The following is a 24,590-nucleotide window of genomic DNA, read 5'->3' on the forward strand; positions in this document are numbered from 1 at the left end:
TTGCGTAGCAAACGTTACAATGTGTCAAGTGATTTGAAGGCGTCTTTGTTCCAACACAGAGAAGCAAAAGGCGTTGTGTTTTGAATCATCATTAAAACCTAAATTTATTACAAATAAAAACTTAAGTTTATACATACAATGTACGATCACTGTTACTCCAGCGGTCGGCTGGCAAGCGGACGATGTTTCTGAAGCCAGCCATAGCAGGAGCGAGCGAGCGAACAAAAGCGAGCGAGTGAGCGAACAAAAGCGAACGCGAGCGAGCGGGAAAAAAAGCGATCGGTTTCCGATCGGAAAGCAGCGAGCGGCCGGAAATTAAGCGATAAGCGGTCCGCATAAAAGCGATAAGCGGTCGGCAAAAAAGCGATAAAAGCGGGAGGTTGAGCGGAATGAGTACTGTATACATGTTAGGATACATGTCCATGACGATTTATTTCGCTATTGGATCAAAGATGGTCGACTGGCAGGCATCTTGTTTTTGTTTTTTTATGCGGTATCTTGGACGTGCTCTGTCAGTTTTCATTCAAATTTGGCACATACATGTACTTAATACATGTTAGGATGCATGTCCATGACAATTTGTTTCAAAATCTGGTCAAGGATGGCCGATTGACAGCCATCTGACTTTTTGGCCTTACTACTATATTTCCACAATTTATGTACCATTTTCATTCGTATTTGGCACATACATCATACATATCAGTGTGTTTCATAATCAGATCAAAGATGACTGAATAACGGCTGTTTTTATTTTGGCTATATTACTATGACACGAAACAAGTGTTTTGATGTAAATAAACAATCTGTTGTATACGCCACTTGGAACTCAAGTTTCAAGGACACGCTCGCGACAACCCCTCCGCTTTAATATGACGAGCACAAAGAGAACTTAACGGGGACTGTGTCATTTTCAATGACTTGTTTAGTATAGTATAGATATATCACAAGTGTGGATGGATGGTGCTGATAGCATGTTGTTGGTATGATGTGATCAGTACTATGTATGTAAAGTCTTTACTTACAGCTAGTATCATAGTGTATAGTGAGTTCAGTGTTTGCTGTGTACTTATTTAGTATAGTGTAGGTATATCACAAGTGTGGATGGATTGTGCTGATAGCATGTTGTTAATAATGAATATTTATAATGTACTTAGTTCAGTAAATCATCATGTTTATGTCATTGGCACCTTGATATCCATATCTTGATATCCTAATATCTAAAAAAGTGCAGTCTTCATTATAGTGTAGATATATCACAAGTGTGGATGGTCTGTACTGATAGTTGGTATCATATTGATGGTATGTTTAATTAGGATTAGTCAGTTCAGTATGAAGTAGAATAATGAATTGACATATGAATTATGTTATAATGATTGTATATATTAAGCATATATGACTTTAATTTATTTGTAAAGTATTTCATAGTTCAATAGATTTATTAATCTGTCATATCAAAAAACATTTTTATTAAACCCCCAAATCCACTGTTTAGCATTGTAAATATGGCTATTCACTTGAATTGTTTATTATTGTCACTGTAGAAGAAGATGCCTCTTCATCAAAAAACCAAGAAGATTTGAGAGAAACAGAATTCAGAAAGATGCTACTTAATATTGCCAAGGAAATAGGGACAGGTAAATTAATAATCACATTTATTTATCAACCTGCTATTTTCTGATCTCTTCCAAGTTTTAACTTTAAATTACATCATGTTACTAAATAGTGAGTATGTCTGCCAAATATAAAACATAATTCACATTTTATATAAAGTAAGTTTAATTTAGCCATTTCATACATTACATGTACAAGATTTATGGAATAAGCACTGAAATTTACCATACTTATATTGACTTGTGTCACTTTTTACAGATGACTTGAGATCATTGAAACAGCTATGTCGTGTTCATCAGCTGATACCAAAGAGGGATTTAGAGAAAATGGAAACTGCAAATGAAGTGTTTGAATACTTGCAGGAACAAACCAGAATCAGCAGTCATGACACAAAATGGTTAAAAATTATATTAGAGGATAGAAGGAAAGATCTGGTGACGAAATATGTATTGCCATTTTCATCAAAGAAATATTAAAGGTAAATACTGTCTGAAAATAGAACATTAGGTATTATTTTTATCTGATTAAATCAATTACCAATTGATCACTGATTTATATTTATTTCTAGTTTTCAGATTTATGGAAGTGAATCAACTGATTGTGAAAGATGTGACTAGAGCCAAATTATCTGATTTATATTTATTTCTAGTTTTCAGATTTATGGAAGTGAATCAACTGATTGTGAAAGAGATGACTCGAGCCAAATTATCTGATTTATATTTATTTCTAGTTTTCAGATTTATGGAAGTGAATCAACTGATTGTGAAAGAGATGACTCGAGCCAAATTATCTGATTTATATTTATTTCTAGTTTTCAGATTTATGGAAGTGAATCAGTTCATTGTGAAAGATGTGACTGGAGTCAAATTATCTGATTTATATTTATTTCTAGTTTTCAGATTTATAGAAGTGAATCAACTCATTTTGAAAGATATGACTGGAGCCAAATTATCTGATTTATATTTAATTCTAGTTTTCAGATTTATGGAAGTGAATCAACTGATTGTGAAAGATGTGACTAGAGCCAAATTATCTGATTTACATTTATTTCTAGTTTTCAGATTTATGGAAGTGAATCAACTCATTGTGAAAGATGTGACTAGAGCCAAATTATCTGATTTATATTTATTTCTAGTTTTCAGATTTATAGAAGTGAATCAACTCATTGTGAAAGATGTGACTCGAGCCAAATTATCTGATTTATATTTATTTCTAGTTTTCAGATTTATGGAAGTGAATCAATTCATTGTGAAAGATGTGACTGGAGTCAAATTATCTGATTTATATTTATTTCTAGTTTTCAGATTTATTGAAGTGAACCAACTCATTGTGAAAGATGTGGCTGGAGCCAAATTATCTTTTGTTGATTTATATGGTTGTTGACAAACAAGGACTGAAGATCTGTTTGGATGGTTGAGAGCTAGAGCAGCACACTTCATCACTTAATTCTTGTTCCAGTGAGTTTATAATTACATCCAGCCAGTTTCCTGTCCATCTACAGTGATGTAAAATATAATGGCAGCTGTTGACTTATTACAAAACAAAATTAATTTGACCTCTGTGATTACATGATGCTGTGGCCTCAGGTCAATGTCATGGCAACCTGTAATTTCAAGTTAAAAGCAGGCAGGTCAGTTCTAATGTATTAGCATACCTGACAGTGAATGTATTTTCAATGACTAATTTAAAATTTTATATGCAGAAATCTTGGATCTGATTATTTTTTTTTTTCATTTCGTGTCAACAAGTTTTATTTTCTACTTTCAGTAAATATTTTGGTTGGTGAAAAATGATATTTTCAACTGTCTATTATTTCTTGTGAGCTTTTATACTATTCATGTTATTTTATTCTATGAAGTACAATGAGATTAATACAGTACATGTAGTATAAAAGCGAGAGGGTCGTCATCTGCACACGTGCAGGAATTGAGTCCCAAGCGACGATAACAACACGTGCTAAAAACGCAAAGGCTCATGCGTAGACACTTGTTTGTAAACAAAGACACACTATAGCCATCTGACGCATACGCAAGTGACGACTCCCCCGCTTTAATTGAGGAACACAATGGCTAGTAGTTTTCTTGCCAAATTTTGCTTAGATATGTTGCTGTACTATTATTTTATGAGAACTTTTATACAATTCATGTTATCTTATTCTGTAAGGGACAATGAGATTAATACAGTACATGTAGTATTATTTGAGAAACTTGAACATTAATTTTTAGCTCTGCTGTTGAGCAGAGCTTATTATATGAGCGATTGCTCTTCGTCTGCATCAACTTTTTACCTTTTCAACTTCTTCTTGAAAACTACAATTCTTATTGCTTTGATACTCGGTGTATATGTATCTTGGGTAGACCTCTCTTAGATTTATTCATTTCGTGATATCTTTAATTCTCTAATTTTTATGATTTTTTTGTCATTTTTGGTGTAAAGTGATAATTTTGACTTCTTGTTAAAAACCGCAAGTCCAATTGCTTTGATGCTATTCATGTAGACACCAAAGGTAGACCTTTCTCAGATTTGTTCATTTTCTAATGATATCTTCAGTTTTTTAATTGAAACGTGCATAGCTAACAGCGGCGGTATCTTAGCTGAGAAGCTGCTTGTTTATATGTAATTATGATTTTTTTCTATTTTCCATGCAAAATGCTCAGATCATATTTAGTTTGTTGTCTATTCATATATTTGTTATGTTTTCAATTGACAAGTTTGTAATAGTTCTGCCAAGTTTTTAAGAATTTTGTTATGTTCTATACAACATCTGGTACTGATTACTTCAAAAACATTGGAGAAAAAAACCCTCGTAAATAGGAACTATTTTTATTAAAACTAAAATACAGTGGCATTTCACAATATACAAAGTGTTTAAAATAATTGAAAATAAAGCAAGCATAGATATTTTTTGATAATTAAGGTAGCGGGATTATTATTTGCATACTTGTTTTCATCTTCTAATTGTGACTAAATGACTACAAATAGACCCGGGAAAGTATATATTTTTAGAATCGCCAGATTTCAAGCTTTTCACAAGTGTATTTTGCATGCCGGTATCTACGACACGTTACTCAATCAAAGGTGAAAAATTACTTTTTCTGTAAAAAAAATAATTACGCATTTATGCTGGCAATAAGAATTATTTTTTTCACTTTTCCTAGTTGTTCAATAGTCTGGTAAATTGAATGTGTCTGGTCAGTTTTATTCAAGCAATGCGTTTTAAAAAATAGTGTGCTGAATTTCAATTACTGTTTTAGTCGCATTGCCCCCAACTCAAACCACAACTCGTTGGTAAATAATCGATGAAATAGTTTGTCTGGACACATTCAAGTTCCTCTCACTGTCACCTTAAATCTGTGAAAATTTGGTGTTAAACCGACGACAATAAGTATACGTTATTTTTTGTTAAAGACCTTGTATTTTGAAAAACATAAACTCCTAGAAAACGTCCATGAAGTAATAGCAAAGATTTTCAAGCTTGTTTATCTGCACAATCAATTAGTTTTCCCATCAAGGTCTGTTTTGTAGGGACATCCAAATGTGTAAGGCTATTAGAAACGAAAAAAATAAAGCAATGGGATAGCTATAATTGAATAAATTCGGCATATGAAAACACCAAAATCAATGATTTTTTTCAGTGGCTGTGTGACCTTGTGTCTGACAGATTCATGTGCAAATGACTAATCTTTGAAACAAACAGGGGCGGAGACAAACCACTCAAATGTTTGGAAACACTAATTGTGTGTCAGATAGCTACTGATAACACATCCTAACATTGCTTTGTCTTGAGTTAATCTTTGAAACTTATAGGCACACAGATTAAACCGGTGTTGTTGATTTTGGAAAACACTACTGAGGCTGCCTTGCTTCCATTCAGAAAATCAACATTTTAACCAACTTACATGACATTCTATGGTATGTTGACTTTATCAGATGAAAGTTTATAGTCCATTTCATCAATTAATAAATAAATGTGAAAATCGTAATTTTCAACACAAATAATAGTCTCGCTACCTTAAACTAAACGATTGCCACACCATCACAAAAGATTTATACATTTTTTTTAAGCTATGTCTTTACACAAATATTGTTTTTTTTCTAAATAGCTTACCTGTTACATAAATGTATTGATACTGTGAGATATTCTATTTTCACTTGGAATTAATTTTCTCTATTTTTACTGAAGGGATGATTCAGTGAAAATAAAATCCAGCAAATATACCTTTTTTCCTATATTTTACATTCAACTCACCAAAAATCAGTGAAAATAAATTCCATACAAAATACCCAAGAAGTCTTTTCAGCGAAAATTTATTCCAGTGAAAGTAGTCTGTTCTTAAAAGTTGTTACAATTTTGCACAATATAAATTTAATGGGACCAGGAAGTGATTTTTGTTTAATGCGTAGTCAATTATTTCTGTATTTTTATTGAAATATAGCCTGGTGTGAGTACATGTATATCTGTGAATAACAAAAAGTACTGCAATGATATTGCACACTATTTATTGTAGACAGTGTTTCTATTGATCATCTATTTTCATTCTAGTACGCTGACAGGGAGGTCTGTGTGATTAAGTGGCTCATGATGAACTATGCCCTCAATGGCTGCAGCTATATTGCTGTGTTCTTTTGTTTTTTTGACCTGTCACAATTCTACAATATACAATGTCACTTAGAAAAAGTTTTTTTAATAAAATAACGAATACACTATTAATTAGTTCTGGAAATAATATGAGGTCATTACAAGGGTATCGCAGAGTATGCACGAAGACAGTACAGGGGGAGTATTGACAGACATGTGTACTGAGAGATGCATCTTTTCCTTCCAAGAATACATCATGCGAATGGCCAAAATCCAGAAAGATTTAGCGAACTTCTTTTTGTGGGGTTTGGTCAAACTGGGGGGGCTGCAATGTTTATATTTATTATTAGAAGACGCTTATGCGCAAAATCGTTTATATTCAGAATTCGCATTTTCTATTATTGTAGGATGATGCCTGTAATATCCAGTGCATTACAGCAAAATTATGGCACGCTGTAACTTATGTTACGATGACAGATGTATAATAATATGATTTAATCTGTAGTATGAATCTCTAGTGAGTCAGTGAATTGGCATCTTATTAAATAAGATGGAAATGCACAGTTCTGTACATTGCTATGGTAACCCTGCTAGTCGTGAGCAGCTTTTTCATAAATGGGACCCACAACCATTCTGAATTACACCTAAAGGAAGTCTCACGGTAAGGCGGCATTTAGTCTAACTCACGGGACATTTCTCACAGAAGACAACAAAAATAATAATGACTGCAAAAATAAGTGGTTGTTGAGTGTCTCGTCCGAAAATACCATCAATGGGGTACATTCAAGGGTGAATAAATAACTTGTGTGTCTCATTGGACATTGACATTGCCATAATAAAAAGAACACGACCCACCTCATGGTGCAGTGGAAACTGACAATGATTCCTATTAGATTATCGACATTGATGCTGGACCTCTTGACCAAACAGACATGTTGTGTTAAAACTAACATTCACAAAAATCGAGAATGAGAGAAAAATCGTCTGTAAACAACTTGCAGGTTTTAGTACACGTGATGTGTGACATTAAATTTACCGTTTCATTCATAAAAAGTCAATCATTATACTAACTCAATCATATCTATCATAAGTCTGCATGGTAAGTAAATATCTGGTTTGTAGCGCACAAATTCTGGCAATGTTGTATTTATTTGATTCATATCTCCACGAACTTCAAACAAGCCTAATTGCTGACGTCATTGGACAGCATATTACATACACAAGAAACCCACGAGAGGCTACGATTGTAAAAGTATATGCAAATTTAGGTAGCAATGAGCAAACTGGTTTTGTGTTTTCACATTTATGACTTGCACGTTTGCATTAGAGCTGTATTCACATGTTTTATAATACATGTATATGGAAAACATCTCGTTGACAACTGTAAGCATAATCAGACTTTGAATTTTAATAGTTCATGTGAAATCTTATTCAAAAAATATCTTGAAATTGAATTTAGAGACGCAACACTTGCAAAAAGTTTAATTTAGTGATTAGACACCACGACTTTCAGTGCTCCAATATTTCTAGATGTGTTGCCATAACAACTGATTTAACATTTCTCATGGGGATCAAACTAATCAGTAGGTGTTCTGAATGTAATACAATTGAAAATAAATCTTTGTCACATAATTTTGACAGAAATACCTCTATAACACACATGTTCACCAGCTAAATGACCACTGGAAATGGAGAATTCACCTGAGAAGTTAAACATATTTATTTTTAGCTTCATGATATACTAGTAATTAAAGCAGGGGAGTCGTCACCTGTGCATGTGTCAGATGGTCATAGCGTGTCATTGTTTAGAGTTTACCCATGAGCCTTTGCGTTTTAGCGTGTGTCGTTATCGTGGCTTGGGACTCAATTCCCAATGCTTACAAACATTTGCAAAAAAAATAAATAACTCATTCCAAGTAAAAACATCGATAGGAAGCCATATTTGAGATTCCTCGGAATTTTAAACGTCATGTATAATGGGAGACATATTCACCTGGAAATTGCAAAGGAGATTACAAAATCAATTTGGAAGAAAACAAACATATCATTTTGTTTTTTGTTTCTATTTAATAACCCTAAACACCGTATGTACGTAGACTATTTGAAAACCATGCACTGTAACACGGGTGGTCGTACTTTTGTACACCGGATACTGTAAAAGTCATTTTCGTTTTGTTTCTTGAGTACAAAAATCCCATTTCGATTTCCCGTTATGGTTTAAAGACAACCGAGAAAAAAACGGCCATTGTTTGATACTAATAATAATAATAATAATTTTATTAACACTTACACATTCCCCGGAGGGATTGGCAATGGTTACAAAAGTTTAAAAAGGAATAAAAGGTTACAAAACAGAAAATAGATAATAAAAAAAAAAACAATCTAAGCTAATACATTACAGATAATAGCTAGTATAAAATTATGATACTACGATAGATAGAAAACAAAATGCAAAACTCAAATAGTGAGAGAAGGTTGTCACTGGGGTTGCTGTCTTATTTCAAAACACTTCTTTAGGTACCTTGCTACGGGGAGTGTTAGGCCACTGTTGTTTAGCAAGGCTATGAATTGAGTCTTTAGCGGCAAATTTTTAAAGTTTTGGATTTTGGTTTTTGCTATTTCGAATAGGACATTTCTTTCGGGGGTATATCTTTTACATGACATCATGAGGTGATACTCATCTTCTACTTCATTTTTATCACAAAGGTTGCATAATCTATTAGCAAGGGGTATTCTTTTGTGTCTGCCAGTCTCAATTTTCAAGTTATGGTCACTGAGGTGGAATTTAGTAAAATTTTCGCGCATATCAATGTTTTTCAGGGTAACAAGGTATGTTTCGAAAGCAAAGTTGTTTTTTAATTCTCTGTATGTTCTTAATTTATTTTTTTCATTTTGTTTTGATCGATTGTCATTATGTAATTCACTTTTCCAAGTTGATATGAATGATGTTTGTATATTTTTGTTGATTTGTCCTAATTGCCTTGCAGTTAGAGTTTCATCGCTGTCGATCAGGTAAGAATGGTTGATGTTATTTAAAAGGGAATCTATATTGGTGTACCATTTACTGTTAATTTCTTTATTTTCTTGGAAAGCTAGTTTTAGTAATGGATTTGACGAGTTCTTTATACGATTAAAATATTTTATCATTTGTTTTTCGATAAAAGTCTCCAATGGGTAACGTCCAAGTTCGCCGTATAAACCAATTGTTGTAGTGTTTTTGGATGTACCCAAAAGAAAACGAAGATAATTTATATGTACATCTTCAATTACTAGTATGTGGAAATTGGTCTGATTTAAAAGTTGAACGGAATCAGTTCACCAGTCAATGGTCAAAATAAACTCAATATAAACACTATACAGACCAACAATGTGCAAATGTGAAAAACGGGCCAAATATTTGCATAGCGCATAAATACACGGGGACACACTACTGTATATATAGAACATCGTCCGCCTGCACGGTGTTGCTCCGTTCGGACATTCCTCCCTCTACAACACTGTGCGGTAATTCTATTCATAACCGTGTATGTCACGTGGTTGCGCGATAGAAAGTTTACCGACCAATAGACAGCTTTGTTACAATGACTGCCAGTAAGCGCTTGGAACTTTGCGTTTCCGATGTCTTTGGCTTCATTTCTGCCAATATATGTTGCAGTGACATCATGAGCTTTGAGATATAACACCTAGTCTTCTATAATACTCAGCAGTGGCGACAACACTATTACCACGCTCGATGGTCGAAAGACCGGTAAACCATAATAACATAAGGATTTACTATTTCCAGTGCGACAAAAAACGAACACATCAGATTCGGCACTAAGTATAGTTTGAATAGCTTTGGTCTGAATATCTGTGAGTTGCATGATGTATGGACGTCGTCGCTGTATTGCCTCGACATCCAAGCCAAAAAAGCTTCCACTTTGCGCAGCGACATTCATTCTCAGGTCAGGTATTTTCACCGCCTGGCAGAAAACGGTATTTTGGGACGGTTGTTGACACCCCCTGAACAGTGCAACATATTTAAATTTGGTTGTTTAGGATTTCTTCAAATTTATGTTTGTGCTGTTTCCTCGATGTTAGCTATTTTCACCGGCTCGCACAGAGCCCATAGAAATACATGGTAGAACGGTGCGCATCTCGTGACTTTGCCCCGCCTTGAAGATTTTGATAGCTTTCCAAGCGCGTTGTAGAAAGAAGCAATATGATTGGCTGTTGGTAAACTGATTCTAAACTGTGAGGGCATTGTCACATACACACAGTCCTAATGAAATACTTCAAGGTGAGTGCTTCGCCGGAACATTCACCTTGAAAATTCAAGATGATATAGAACCAAATGTGGATTTACAATTCTATGATACGACTTGTGTCTTCGCTGAGCTGTTAATTACATACCCTAAGACCCAGTGAATATTGAACAATTGAATTTATTGTTTCCTTCAAAAATTAATGAAATTTTAGCCTCGTGAATATCCGTGTGAAAAACAAAGCCAAGCAATTTATACTTTCGCAGTGCAAAGTCACAGTGAATTGAGGTCAATCTAAGGCCAAATGTCATTCTGCGACAACTCCCATAATCCTCTAGTTTCAAAATGGCGTCTCTGTGTAGAAGTGCACGCTTGTTGTCTTACCGTTTTGTCGGTTTCCATCGTACCCATGGCCCGGTTAGGACTTTTGCAGGTGCGTAAGGTGTATCTGTACTTGTGTGGTGCTGTGTGTACTCGTTTTGCAGTGGAGTACGTGTGTAAAGTGTGCACGTTCCGTTGACCTACTTTGGTGCGGTTCGCTCTTCATTTACCCAGAACTCTGTGCGAATCCCCCTTGATTCTGGCTGCTGGCCATTTTCGATCATGAAATTGTCGGATATCACCAGAAAACTCGCGATTTGTGCAGTTTTGAATAAAACCAAGTTAGCGATTATGAACAATGGTTATTAACATAACACCTGACCCCCTCTGCACTTTTTGTTTCGCATTTTAAGGTAAGAAATCGACATTTGAAAACGACAGGGTGTCGATTTACTAGGTGCCGTGTTTCACAACTTGTTTATTTATATACGTATAGCGGATGATTTTTATTGAAAATTAGTATTTATTGATTTTCAGCCCCCAAGTGACTGTGGTTATACAGCAGTAAAACTTCATTTCATTCATTTTGTGTAACACCATTCAACACCTGAATAATATTTTAATACATTTTTTTCCTTCTTTTTTCAGTTTCCAGCCAGAGTAAGGTATGTTAACCTGCTTTTTATCTTGATATTCACTGTGGAGGTCACTAAGGCCTAAAACAAAACTTGTGTTTCATATCTTGATATCCACTGTGGTGGTCACTAAGGCCTAAAACAAAACTTGTGTTTCATATCTTGATATCCACTGTGGTGGTCACTAAGGCCTAAAACAAAACTTTTGTTTCCATCACATTGGTACAATCACTCTGTTTGATAGTGTAAAGATTAATGCATCCTTGTTTGAAAGCCTCCATTGATATTATTCAAGACCAATCACTAGTAAATCAGTGTTCTCCCCAGGAATTTAAACCACTGTGGCGTCCTAATTTGTATATAATTTGCATATCATTTACATAATAATGGAAATTGACCAAAGCACATTTACACCCACACAATAAACAACACATATTTTCAAAAACAAAGTGGCAAATATTTATTTGCTTCACACAGTGTTATAAACACTTTTATTTTGGGCACTTTTGTAATATTAATGAGCTCCGTCACAGTGTAAATTTTTTTTTTGGAGTCAAAATATTACGTTTCACAATTTAGAAGAGTTTGAATTTAAAAATGAAACATTCTCGAAATGCAAATGCTGCAGACTAAGAAGAAACAAATAAATTATTTACTATAAAATTCTCCTTCAAAATATCGACCACGTAATTATTTGGCGGATTGCTGGTTATTATTTTGACCATCAGCTTCTACAACGTTTACATTTACAGTATTAATGAATGAACAAATAACACTTCCAAACGATCATCAAAGTTACAATGTGACATAACTTGCTTCGCGATGTTATACACCGGTTATACCAATAATTCCTCTTAGTCAGTCATGATGCTGCGCAAAAATGAAATACCTCTTTTTTTTATATGAAAAAAAACGTAAAATTTGAACTAGTTTTATGGGGAGTAATTATTTTTGATCACTCTATCACTGAAAAATACAGACCCGCCATGATAGTTGTGACGCATTAGTTGACCGGCATGTGTCCTTTGACCCGGTGGGTCAAAAACGCCATTTACCAATCAAAATGACACATGGTATTGCCGGTAGAACCCGAAGTTTTCCGAATGATCGTGATCATAAAAATTACATTGCGGAAGTAAAGCGATGTCGTAGCACGATGTGTTGGTATGGATTTCAGATAAAAACTGCATGATGGTTTTCGAAAGAGGTGATTAGCAATTTTTGGAAGGTAAAAGAAGTTTTGAAAGAAGAGTTTTTACATGATTCACGATGATAACAGTTCAAATGTATTTTACCCAATCACGCAATAAACACGTTGGTTTTTTTTGAGTAGCGTAAACTGATCGTGAATTCCGCTTTGCCCATGTTACATCAGGGTGGAATTGATTTAGAAAGAATTTTAGCTTTGAATCTAAAGACTGCGTCATTCGTCAGAAAGTATTTACTTACAAACAAAGAGGTGCTAATTTTACAAAATTGACTTGTATTGTTCAATCGCGGGACTATGTCTATTGTTTACAAATTATTATCCATGACTGGCAGGATGCGTGTCGGTCGGTACGTAAGTATAATAACAATATGACAATAGTACTGGTCGGAAGCGTTTCCGTGTGCTAATTTTGAGTGCCGGTCGGGCCGACCAGCGCGACCGAAGATCCCAATGAAAAAAGCACTGTGGCGGTCTTGCTAATCACCGTGGTGGTGTCAGACTGGTGTGGCGGCAAATCGAAGCACTGTGGCGGACACGCTGTTTACATCCTGGGGAGAACACTGAGTAACATAGTGGTTGTCACATTAGACTCATGATTGGTTGACCCAAGTTCAAATCCTACCTTAAGCCTCCATTGATATTTTTCAAAACCAATCACTAGTAACATAGTGGTTGTCACATTAGACTCATGATTGGTAGACCCAAGTTTAAATCCTACCTTAGGCTGAAAAGAAAATAGGTTGGAACATACACTGGTTGAGTGTGCCACAGACTCAATGGGAAGGCCAATTCCACTGGCGAAGATTTATTCACCAACAATTGATTAAGGTCCGCAGGAGCTTGTGTTTGACCGAGCCTGGTTGAAGCCAGGATAGCGCATTAAAATTGCCATTTGACAGAGAGATGGCCACACAGCCCTGTCATGTAGTCTCAAACATGAATATGACTTCTGTGGCAAAAATGCACTGCAATGTATGTGTCAGTACTAGCACTTGCAATTTGCACATACAAAAAAAAATCAGGAGAAACAACAGTGACATTCAAAGTTCTGAACTGTTGCCTGGCACAAACACATTTTTGAAAAAAGGGATGTGTTAGTTATTTATTAATGTGTTAATTATTGTTTATTGTAAATTAAATTTTTCAGGCAAATGGTTCACCTGTAGGATTCATAGGTTTAGGTAACATGGGAGGACCCATGGCACAGAATTTGATAAAACACGGTTACGCACTCGTTGTTTACGATGTCTACCCCGAAGCTATAACACCCATACAAGACTTAGGAGCACAGGTAGCAGAATCACCGGCTGAAGTTGCACAGCGTACAGATCGAATTATAACAATGTTACCATCTAGTCCACATGTACAGAGTGTATATGCAGGAAGTGATGGCATATTAAGGTAATTGGTCAATATGGAGTTCATTATATAATATTGGTTCATATAAAGTTCATTATTAGTCAATATGGATCTGATTATTTTTCACATTTGTACATTATTGGCCCATGTGGAGTTTATATTGGTTCACATGGAGTTCAATATTGGCTGGTATAGAGTTCATTGTTGGCCTATATGGAGTTAATATTGGTTTATATTGAGTTCATTATTGGCCTTTACGGAGTTTATATTGGTTCATATAGAACTCATTATTGGCCTGTATGGAGTTTATATTGGTTCGCATGGAGTTCATTATTGGCCTGTATGGAGTTTATATTGGTTTATAAGGAGTTCATTATTGGCCCATAAGGAGTTTATATTGGTTCATATGGAGTTCATTATTTAAACAATATTAAACGAACCCGCCAACCCATAATGAGCAAAATAACATTTTGTTTGACATCGCCAAGCAGGTATATGGAGTACAAAGTTTGCTTGAGTTTATTATGCATTGGCGAAGAGTTCATTATTGTTGTTATTTTGTAGCGTGGTCAATACCAGGGATTTGGTGCCACTAAAATACAGAAAACTTGGAAAAAAGTTTCACAATCACTGGCCCATGATAAATAAAAATGTAAAGTAATTTAAATTTATCACATATTAAATATATTTTAAATTATTTAAAGTGGACAACTGACTGATGTGTGGAGTGGTGTAGCATTGTAGTGAATGCCAAAAAGATGTGTATGCTGTCTCGGTGCAGGCCACTGCCTTGCACTCCTATACACTGTCTCAGTGCAGACCACTGCCTTGCACTCCTATACACTGTCTCAGTGCAGACCACTGCCTTGCACTCCTATACACTGTCTCAGTGCAGACCACTGCCTTGCACTCCTATACACTATCTCGGTGCAAACCACTCCCTTGCACTCCAATACACTGTCTCAGTGCAGACCACTGCCTTGCACTCCAATACACTGTCTCAGTGCAGACCACTGCCTTGCACTCCTGTACACTGTCTCGGTGCAGACCACTGCCTTGCACTCCTGTACACTGTCTCGGTGCAGACCACTGCCTTGCACTCCTATACACTGTCTCGGTGCAGACCACTGCCTTGCACTCCTATACACTGTCTCAGTGCAGACCACTGCCTTGCACTCCTATACACTGTCTCAGTGCAGACCACTGCCTTGCTCTCCTATACGCTGTCTCAGTGCAGACCACTGCCTTGCACTCCTATACACTGTCTCGGTGCAGACCACTGCCTTGCACTCCTATACACTGTCTCGGTGCAGACCACTGCCTTGCACTCCTATACACTGTCTCAGTGCAGACCACTGCCTTGCACTCCTATACACTGTCTCGGTGCAGACCACTGCCTTGCACTCGTATACACTGTCTCGGTGCAGACCACTGCCTTGCACTCCTATACACTGTCTCGGTGCAGACCACTGCCTTGCACTCCTATACACTGTCTCGGTGCAGACCACTGCCTTGCACTCGTATACACTGTCTCAGTGCAGACCACTGCCTTGCACTCCTATACACTGTCTCGGTGCAGACCACTGCCTTGCACTCGTATACACTGTCTCAGTGCAGACCACTGCCTTGCACTCCTATACACTGTCTCAGTGCAGACCTCTGCCTTGCACTCGTATACGCTGGTATGTGTGTACGTGCCTAGTTCTCCCAGATCGTCTGTGCAGATTGACTGTCTGTAACCTGGCTACAGTATTCATTTTGCCCAACCTCACGCTCGCTTCTGCTTATCAATCGTTTATTTTTTACACTCGCTTTTGTGGCCATTTGTTTAATTGAACCGGACAATTTTTGCTTTATTTTTGACACAAACAAGGAAATATAGCCCACTCACTCGCATTTAAAATTCAGACTACCAAAACATTTCTGAGGTTCACATTGACTTATAATTGTCTTTCTGGTTTTCATAGATGTTGAACAGCTGTCATAAGTTCAAATACTTTTTGTTTCAACTACAGTCAAACCTGTGTTAACGACCACCTGTGCAGAGCGGCCACCTGATCATAGTGACCACCTTAGGACAGTCCCTTCGCAATTTACACGTTAAAGACACTGGATATAGCGACCACCTGTCCAACGCGACCAGCGACCAGCCTATTGTAGACCTATTCACACTTTAATCTTTGTATAACGACCACCAACATTTCCATCAGACGGTCTCAGAAAAAAGACAATAGCTACTTGCGAATCGCTAACAGGAAAGTGGCCATATGTTATGTTCAGATTACCGAGTACGCAATCTTTAGGGCTAATACTAATAGACAGGGGTGACCATCGCAACTTGGTTTGTGAAGTTGCGAAAAAGTAAATAAAAAAGTTGAATATCGACTGAATGTAACGTCTGGAGACTGGAAAGATTTTAACAACAAATTATAACAGTTTCATTCAAAGTTTGAAATGAAAAACTAGCTTGTTTCCTATTGGTACTATATTATCAATCCCCAGCCGGCCAGCAGCACTTCTGTGGACTGTCTCGCACATGAAGAGCAAATTCCTTCCATCTCGAAAACAAGAAAAATGAACCAGTTTTATTAAGAGAGATGTTTTATTTACCTTGTCGACATGAAATATCCAAACAAAATAACAAAACATTCGTTTATTTCGTTTTCATCGCGGGATTGCAAAATCAGACCTATTTTGGTCGCCATGTTGTTTGTTGTTGATTGTTATAAATTATGCTAATGAAGCTAGCGCAATCGAGAAAATTTGTTTCATTTGAGCAGTTTTGACACGTCGATGCTTGCAACAAATAACTGTAAAATTGCGTGTACGATCATCGTGTTTTATTTCGATTCGTTTGACTTTCTGATTCAACACCGAGAGTTGGAGCAATGGTTATGAGTTTGGTAAATTTTGTTTATTACCAATGCTTCTTCATTTTTAATGCTTGTTTGTTTGTTTTTTCAAACACGGCAACTTTGCCTGTGCATTTTGTCACAGTGTACAATTGACAATACTAACGATGGGACTGATTACCGCCTGTGATGGAATATGTGTAAGAGACTGGGGAATAAGACTGCATGGCGAGAGTGTGAGCTGAAACGCCTATGCGGCCGATCGCTGACAATCGTTCTCATGCATTAAATACATCAATGAATCCATGGGCAGAATCACTTGGTTTCAGTGAATTTACATGATATAATTTGTAGTAAAAAAGTAAAGCTGTGTAATTATCCAGATGAAAATGAGTGACTTTTATTAAAAAAAGACATATTCATTGTACAATGTGTAGGTTTGTTTTTATGTTTTGCTTATGATCTACCTTAAAATTCCCGCCCTAATTAATATTCATGATTGAATGAATAAATTAGGCCACCTCCATATAAAGACCACCTTTCTATAAAGGACAGTTTGGCTCAGTCCACTGACTGTCCGTTAAAGACAGGTTTGACTGTATCTATAATTATATGCACGCAATCTCACCCTTTGACATAGATTTGGCTGGGATTCAATTTTATTTTAAACAATATTCTGATGTCACGCACCACTAAAAAATGTATTTCAACACAAGTACGAAATAGTTGTCATGGTTTCCTTTCCTGAATTTTGGATACAATTTGTATAGTTATTGATGTTTCCCCCCAAGGCGAAGACAAGTCTAAGCTAAATAGCAGTTCAATATACATGTAGGTTTATATGAAGTTCAATATAGGTTTATATGGAGTTCAATATTGGTTTATATGGAGTTCATTATTGGTTTATATGGAGTTCAATATTGGTTGATATGGAGTTCATTATTGGTTTATATGGAGTTCAATATTGGTTCACATGGAGTTCAATATTGGCTGGTATAGAGTTCATTGTTGGCCTATATGGAGTTAATATTGGTTTATATTGAGTTCATTATTGGCCTTTACGGAGTTTATATTGGTTCATATAGAACTCATTATTGGCCTGTATGGAGTTTATATTGGTTCGTATGGAGTTCATTATTGGCCTGTATGGAGTTTATATTGGTTTATAAGGAGTTCATTATTGGCCCATAAGGAGTTTATATTGGTTCATATGGAGTTCAATATTGGCTGGTATAAAGTTCATTGTTGGCCTATGTGGAGTTAATATTGTTTTATATTGAGTTACTTATTGGCCTGTATGGAGTTTATATTGGTTCATATGGAGTTCATTATTTAAACAATATTAAACGAACCCGCCAACCCATAATGAGCAAAATAACATTTTGTTTGACATCGCCAAGCAGGTATATGGAGTACAAAGTTTGCTTGAGTTTATTATGGGTTGGCGAAAAGTTCATTATTGTTGTTCTTTTGTAGCGTGGTCAATACCAGGGATTTGGTGCCACTAAAATACAGAAAACTTGGAAAAAAGTTTCACAATCACTGGCCCATGATAAATAAAAATGTAAAGTAATTTAAATTTATCACATATTAAATATATTTTAAATTATTTAAAGTGGACAACTGACTGATGTGTGGAGTGGTGTAGCATTGTAGTGAATGCCAAAAAGATGTGTATGCTGTCTCGGTGCAGGCCACTGCCTTGCACTCCTATACACTGTCTCAGTGCAGACCACTGCCTTGCACTCCTATACACTATCTCGGTGCAGACCACTGCCTTGCACTCCTATACACTGTCTCGGTGCAGACCACAGCCTTGCACTCCTATACGCTGTCTCGGTGCAGACCACTCCCTTGCACTCCAATACACTGTCTCAGTGCAGACCACTGCCTTGCACTCCAATACACTGTCTCAGTGCAGACCACTGCCTTGCACTCCTGTACACTGTCTCGGTGCAGACCACTGCCTTGCACTCCTGTACACTGTCTCGGTGCAGACCACTGCCTTGCACTCCTATACACTGTCTCGGTGCAGACCACTGCCTTGCACTCCTATACACTGTCTCAGTGCAGACCACTGCCTTGCACTCCTATACACTGTCTCAGTGCAGACCACTGCCTTGCTCTCCTATACGCTGTCTCAGTGCAGACCACTCCCTTGCACTCCAATACACTGTCTCAGTGCAGACCACTGCCCTGCACTCCTATACACTGTCTCAGTGCAGACCACTGCCTTGCACTCCTATACACTGTCTCAGTGCAGACCACTGCCTTGCTCTCCTATACGCTGTCTCAGTGCAGACCACTCCCTTGCACTCCAATACACTGTCTCAGTGCAGACCACTGCCCTGCACTCCTATACACTGTCTCGGTGCAGACCACTGCCTTGCACTCCCACACACTGTCTCAGTGCAGACCACTGCCATGCACTCCTATACACTGTCTCGGTGCAGACCACTGCCTTGCACTCCTATACACTGTCTCGGTGCAGACCACTGCCTTGCACTCCTATACACTGTCTCGGTGCAGACCACTGCCTTGCACTCGTATACGCTGGTATGTGTGTACGCGCCTAGTTCTCCCAGATCGTCTGTGCAGATTGACTCTCTGTAACCTGGCTACAGTATTCATTTCGCCCAAACCTCACGCTCGCTTCTGCTTATCAATCGTTTATTTTTTACACTCGCTTTTGTGGCCATTTGTTTAATTGAACCGGACAATTTTTGCTTTATTTTTGACACAAACAAGGAAATATAGCCCACTCGCTCGCATTTAAAATTTAGACTACCAAAACATTTCTGAGGTTCACATTGACTTATAATTGTCTTTCTGGTTTTCATAAATGTTGAACAGCTGTCATAAGTTCAAATACTTTTTGTTTCAACTACAGTCAAACCTGTGTTAACGACCACCTGTGCAGAGCGGCCACCTGATCATAGTGACCACCTTAGGACAGTCCCTTCGCAATTTACACGTTAAAGACACTGGATATAGCGACCACCTGTCCAACACGACCAGCGACCACCCTATTGTAGACCTATTCACACTTTAACCTTTGTATAACGACTACCAACATTTCCATCAGACGGTCTCAGAAAAAAGACAATAGCTACTTGCGAATCGCTAACAGGAAAGTGGCCATATGTTACGTTCAGATTACCGAGTACGCAATCTTTAGGGCTAATACTAATAGACAGGGGTGACCATCGCAACTTGGTTTGTGAAGTTGCGAAAAAGTAAAAAAAAAGGTTGAATATCAACTGAATGTAACGTCTGGAGACTGGAAAGATTTTAACAACAAATTAAAACAGTTTCATTCAAAGTTTGAAATGAAAAACTAGCTTGTTTCCGATCGGTACTATACTATCGATCCCCAGCCGGCCAGCGGCACTTCTGTGGACTGTCTCGCACATGAAGAGCAAATTCCTTCCATCTCGAAAACAAGAAAAATGAACCAGTTTTATTAAATGAGAGATGTTTTATTTACCATGTCGACATGAAATATCCAAACAAAATAATAAAACATTAGTTTATTTCGTTTTCATCGCGGGATTGCAAAATCCGACCTATTTTGGCCGCCATGTTGTTTGTTGTTGATCGTTATAAATTATGCTAGTGAAGCTAGCGCATAATATCAATATAATATTGGTAATATCAATAATTCGCTATCGAGAAAATTTGTTTCATTTGGGCAGTTTTGACACGTCGATGCTTGCAACAAATAACTGTAAAATTGCGTGTACGATCATCGTGTTTCATTTCCGGTTCGTTTGACTTTCTGATTCAACACCGAGAGTTGGAGCAATGGTTATAAGTTTGGTAAATTTTGTTTATTATCAATGCTTCTTCATTTTTAATGCTTGTTTGTTTTTTCAATCACGGCAACTTTGCCTGTGCATTTTGTCACAGTGTACAATTGACAATACTAACGATGGGACTGATTACCGCCTGTGATGGAATATGTGTAAGAGACTGGGGAATAAGACTGCATGGCGAGAGTGTGAAAGTCCGAGCTGAAACGCCTATGCGGCCAATCGTTGACAATCGTTCTTATGCATTAAATACACCAATGAATCCATGGGCAGAATCACTTGGTTTCAGTGAATTTACATGATATAATTTGTAGTAAAAAAGTAAAGCTGTGTAATTATCCAGATGAAAATGAGTGACTTTTATTTAAAAAGACCTATTCATTGTACAATGTGTAGGTTTGTTTTTATGTTTTTCTTATGATCTCCCTTAAAATTCCCGCCCTATTTTGGCCGCCATGTTGTTTGTCGGCGCGGGAGAATCCTAATTCAAATGATTCCTCACTGTCGATTTTTATTATTTCTGGTATTCTGTCACATTATAAGCAATACATTATTTTTTATTTTTACTTCTAATGTTGCATATGCAGTTTGATCTGTGTTTTGTCAATTTTTGCGAATTTTTGTTTTTTTGGAGGGGATGTCTGGGCAAACTCCCACCCCTGTTTTTTGACAATTTTCCATGTTCAGGACCCAGACAACGGATGTATATGGAGTTCAGTATTAGTTTATATGAAGTTCAATATAGGTTTATATGGAGTTCAATATTGGTTGATATGGAGTTCAATATTGGTTGATATGGAGTTCAATATTGGTTGATGTGGAGTTCAATATTGGTTTAATGGAGTTCAATATTGGTTGATATGGGGCTCAATATTGGTTGATATGGAGCTCAATATTGGTTTATATGGAGTTTAATATTGATTTATATGGAGTTCAATATTGGTTCATATGGAGTTCAATATTGGTTTATATGGAGTTCAATATTGCTTTATATGAAGTTCAATATTGGTTTATATGGAGTTCAATATTGGTTTATATTGAGTTTAATATTGGTTTATATAGAGTTCAATATTGGTTTATATGGGGTTTAATATTGGTTTATATGGGTTCAATATTGGTTTATATGGAGTTCAATATTGGTTTATATGGAGTTCAATATTGGTTTATATGGAGTTCAATATTGGTTTATATGGAGTTCAATATTGGTTTATATGGAGTTCAATATTGCTTTATATGAAGTTCAATATTGGTTTATATGGAGTTCAATATTGGTTTATATTGAGTTTAATATTGGTTTATATAGAGTTCAATATTGGTTTATATGGGGTTTAATATTGGTTTATATGGGTTCAATATTGGTTTATATGGAGTTCAATATTGGTTTATATGGAGTTCAATATTGGTTTATATGGAGTTCAATATTGGTTTATATGGAGTTCAATATTGGTTTACATGGGGTTCAATATTGGTTTATGTGGAGTTCAATATTGGTTTATATGGGGTTCAACATTGGTTTATATGGAGTTCAATATTGGTTTATAGGGAGTTCATTATTGGTTTGTATGGAGTTCAATATTGGTTTATATGGAGTTTAATATTGGTTTATATAGAGTTCAATATTGGTTTATATGGGGTTTAATATTGGTTTATATGGGTTCAATATTGGTTTATATGGGTTCAATATTGGTTTATATGGAGTTCAATATTGGTTTATATGGAGTTCAATATTGGTTTATATGGAGTTCAATATTGGTTTATATGGAGTTCAATATTGGTTTACATGGAGTTCAATATTGGTTTATGTGGAGTTCAATATTGGTTTATGTGGAGTTCAATATTGGTTTATATGGGGTTCAACATTGGTTTATATGGAGTTCAATATTGGTTTATATGGGGTTCAATATTGGTTTATATGGAGTTCAATATTGGTTTATATGGAGTTCAATATTGGTTTATATGGAGTTCATTATTGGTTTATATGGAGTTCAATATAGGTTTATATGGAGTTCAATATTGGTTTATATAGAGTTCAATATTGGTTTATATAGAGTTCAATATTGGTTTATATAGAGTTCAATATTGGTTTATATAGAGTTCAATATTGGTTTATATAGAGTTCAATATTGGTTTATATAGAGTTCAATATTGGTTTATATAGAGTTCAATATTGGTTTATATGGGGTTTAATATTGGTTTATATGGGTTCAATATTGGTTTATATGGAGTTCAATATTGGTTTATATGGGGTTTAATATTGGTTTATATGGAGTTCAATATGGTTTATATGGAGTTCAATATGGTATATATGGAGTTCAATATGGTATATATGGAGTTCAATATTGGTTTATATAGAGTTCAATATTGGTTTATATAGAGTTCAATATTGGTTTATATAGAGTTCAATATTGGTTTATATAGAGTTCAATATTGGTTTATATAGAGTTCGATATTGGTTTATATAGAGTTCAATAGTGGTTTATATGGGGTTTAATATTGGTTTATATGGGTTCAATATTGGTTTATATGGAGTTCAATATTGGTTTATAATGGAGTTCAATATTGGTTTATATAGAGTTCAATATTGGTTTATATGGAGTTCAATATTGGTTTACATGGAGTTCAATATTGGTTTATGTGGAGTTCAATATTGGTTTATGTGGAGTTCAATATTGGTTTATATGGGGTTCAACATTGGTTTATATGGAGTTCAATATTGGTTTATATGGGGTTCAATATTGGTTTATATGGAGTTCAATATTGGTTTATATGGAGTTCAATATTGGTTTATATGGAGTTCATTATTGGTTTATATGGAGTTCAATATAGGTTTATATGGAGTTCAATATTGGTTTATATAGAGTTCAATATTGGTTTATATAGAGTTCAATATTGGTTTATATAGAGTTCAATATTGGTTTATATAGAGTTCAATATTGGTTTATATAGAGTTCAATATTGGTTTATATAGAGTTCAATATTGGTTTATATAGAGTTCAATATTGGTTTATATAGAGTTCAATATTGGTTTATATGGGGTTTAATATTGGTTTATATGGGTTCAATATTGGTTTATATGGAGTTCAATATTGGTTTATATGGGGTTTAATATTGGTTTATATGGAGTTCAATATGGTTTATATGGAGTTCAATATGGTTTATATGGAGTTCAATATGGTATATATGGAGTTCAATATTGGTTTATATAGAGTTCAATATTGGTTTATATAGAGTTCAATATTGGTTTATATAGAGTTCAATATTGGTTTATATAGAGTTCAATATTGGTTTATATAGAGTTCAATATTGGTTTATATAGAGTTCAATAGTGGTTTATATGGGGTTTAATATTGGTTTATATGGGTTCAATATTGGTTTATATGGAGTTCAATATTGGTTTATAATGGAGTTCAATATTGGTTTATATAGAGTTCAATATTGGTTTATATAGAGTTCAATATTGGTTTATATAGAGTTCAATATTGGTTTATATAGAGTTCAATATTGGTTTATATAGAGTTCAATATTGGTTTATATGGGGTTTAATATTGGTTTATATGGGGTTTAATATTGGTTTATATGGGTTCAATATTGGTTTATATGGAGTTCAATATTGGTTTGTATGGAGTTCAATATTGGTTTATATGGAGTTCAATATTGGTTTATATAGAGTTCAATATAGGTTTATATGGGGTTTAATATTGGTTTATATGGGTTCAATATTGGTTTATATGGAGTTCATTATTGGTTAATATGGAGTTCAATATTGGGTTATATGGAGTTCAATATTGGTTTATATGGAGTTCAATATTGGTTTATATGGAGTTCAATATTGGTTTATATAGAGTTCAATATTGGTTTATATAGAGTTCAATATTGGTTTATATGGGGTTTAATATTGGTTTATATGGGTTCAATATTGGTTCATATGGAGTTCAATATTGGTTTATATAGAGTTCAATATTGGTTT

General features: G+C 35.6%; 1 long non-coding RNA gene and 1 pseudogene across 2 annotated transcripts in view; both read left to right on the top strand.

Annotated features, from left to right (window-relative positions):
• The first annotated feature begins 1,559 nt into the window (after positions 1-1,559).
• On the top strand, positions 1,560-2,088 carry LOC146730178 (uncharacterized). The gene is made up of 2 exons (XR_014927966.1): positions 1,560-1,634; positions 1,870-2,088. It is a non-coding gene; the product is annotated as an uncharacterized LOC146730178 (long non-coding RNA).
• Positions 2,089-10,763: 8,675 nt separating this feature from the next.
• LOC146730179 (3-hydroxyisobutyrate dehydrogenase, mitochondrial-like) overlaps positions 10,764-24,590 on the top strand; it is a 31,846-nt pseudogene continuing 18,019 nt past the window's right edge. Inside the window, exons 1-5 of the transcript XR_014927961.1 lie at positions 10,764-10,867; positions 11,404-11,420; positions 13,748-14,001; positions 14,563-14,577; positions 21,381-21,412. The product of XR_014927961.1 is annotated as a 3-hydroxyisobutyrate dehydrogenase, mitochondrial-like (transcript). The remainder of the gene's footprint in view (positions 10,868-11,403; positions 11,421-13,747; positions 14,002-14,562; positions 14,578-21,380; positions 21,413-24,590) is intronic.

The sequence above is a fragment of the Saccoglossus kowalevskii genome, chromosome 20, assembly GCF_978046115.1.
Source record: "Saccoglossus kowalevskii chromosome 20, keSacKowa6.1, whole genome shotgun sequence".
NCBI lineage: Eukaryota > Metazoa > Hemichordata > Enteropneusta > Harrimaniidae > Saccoglossus > Saccoglossus kowalevskii.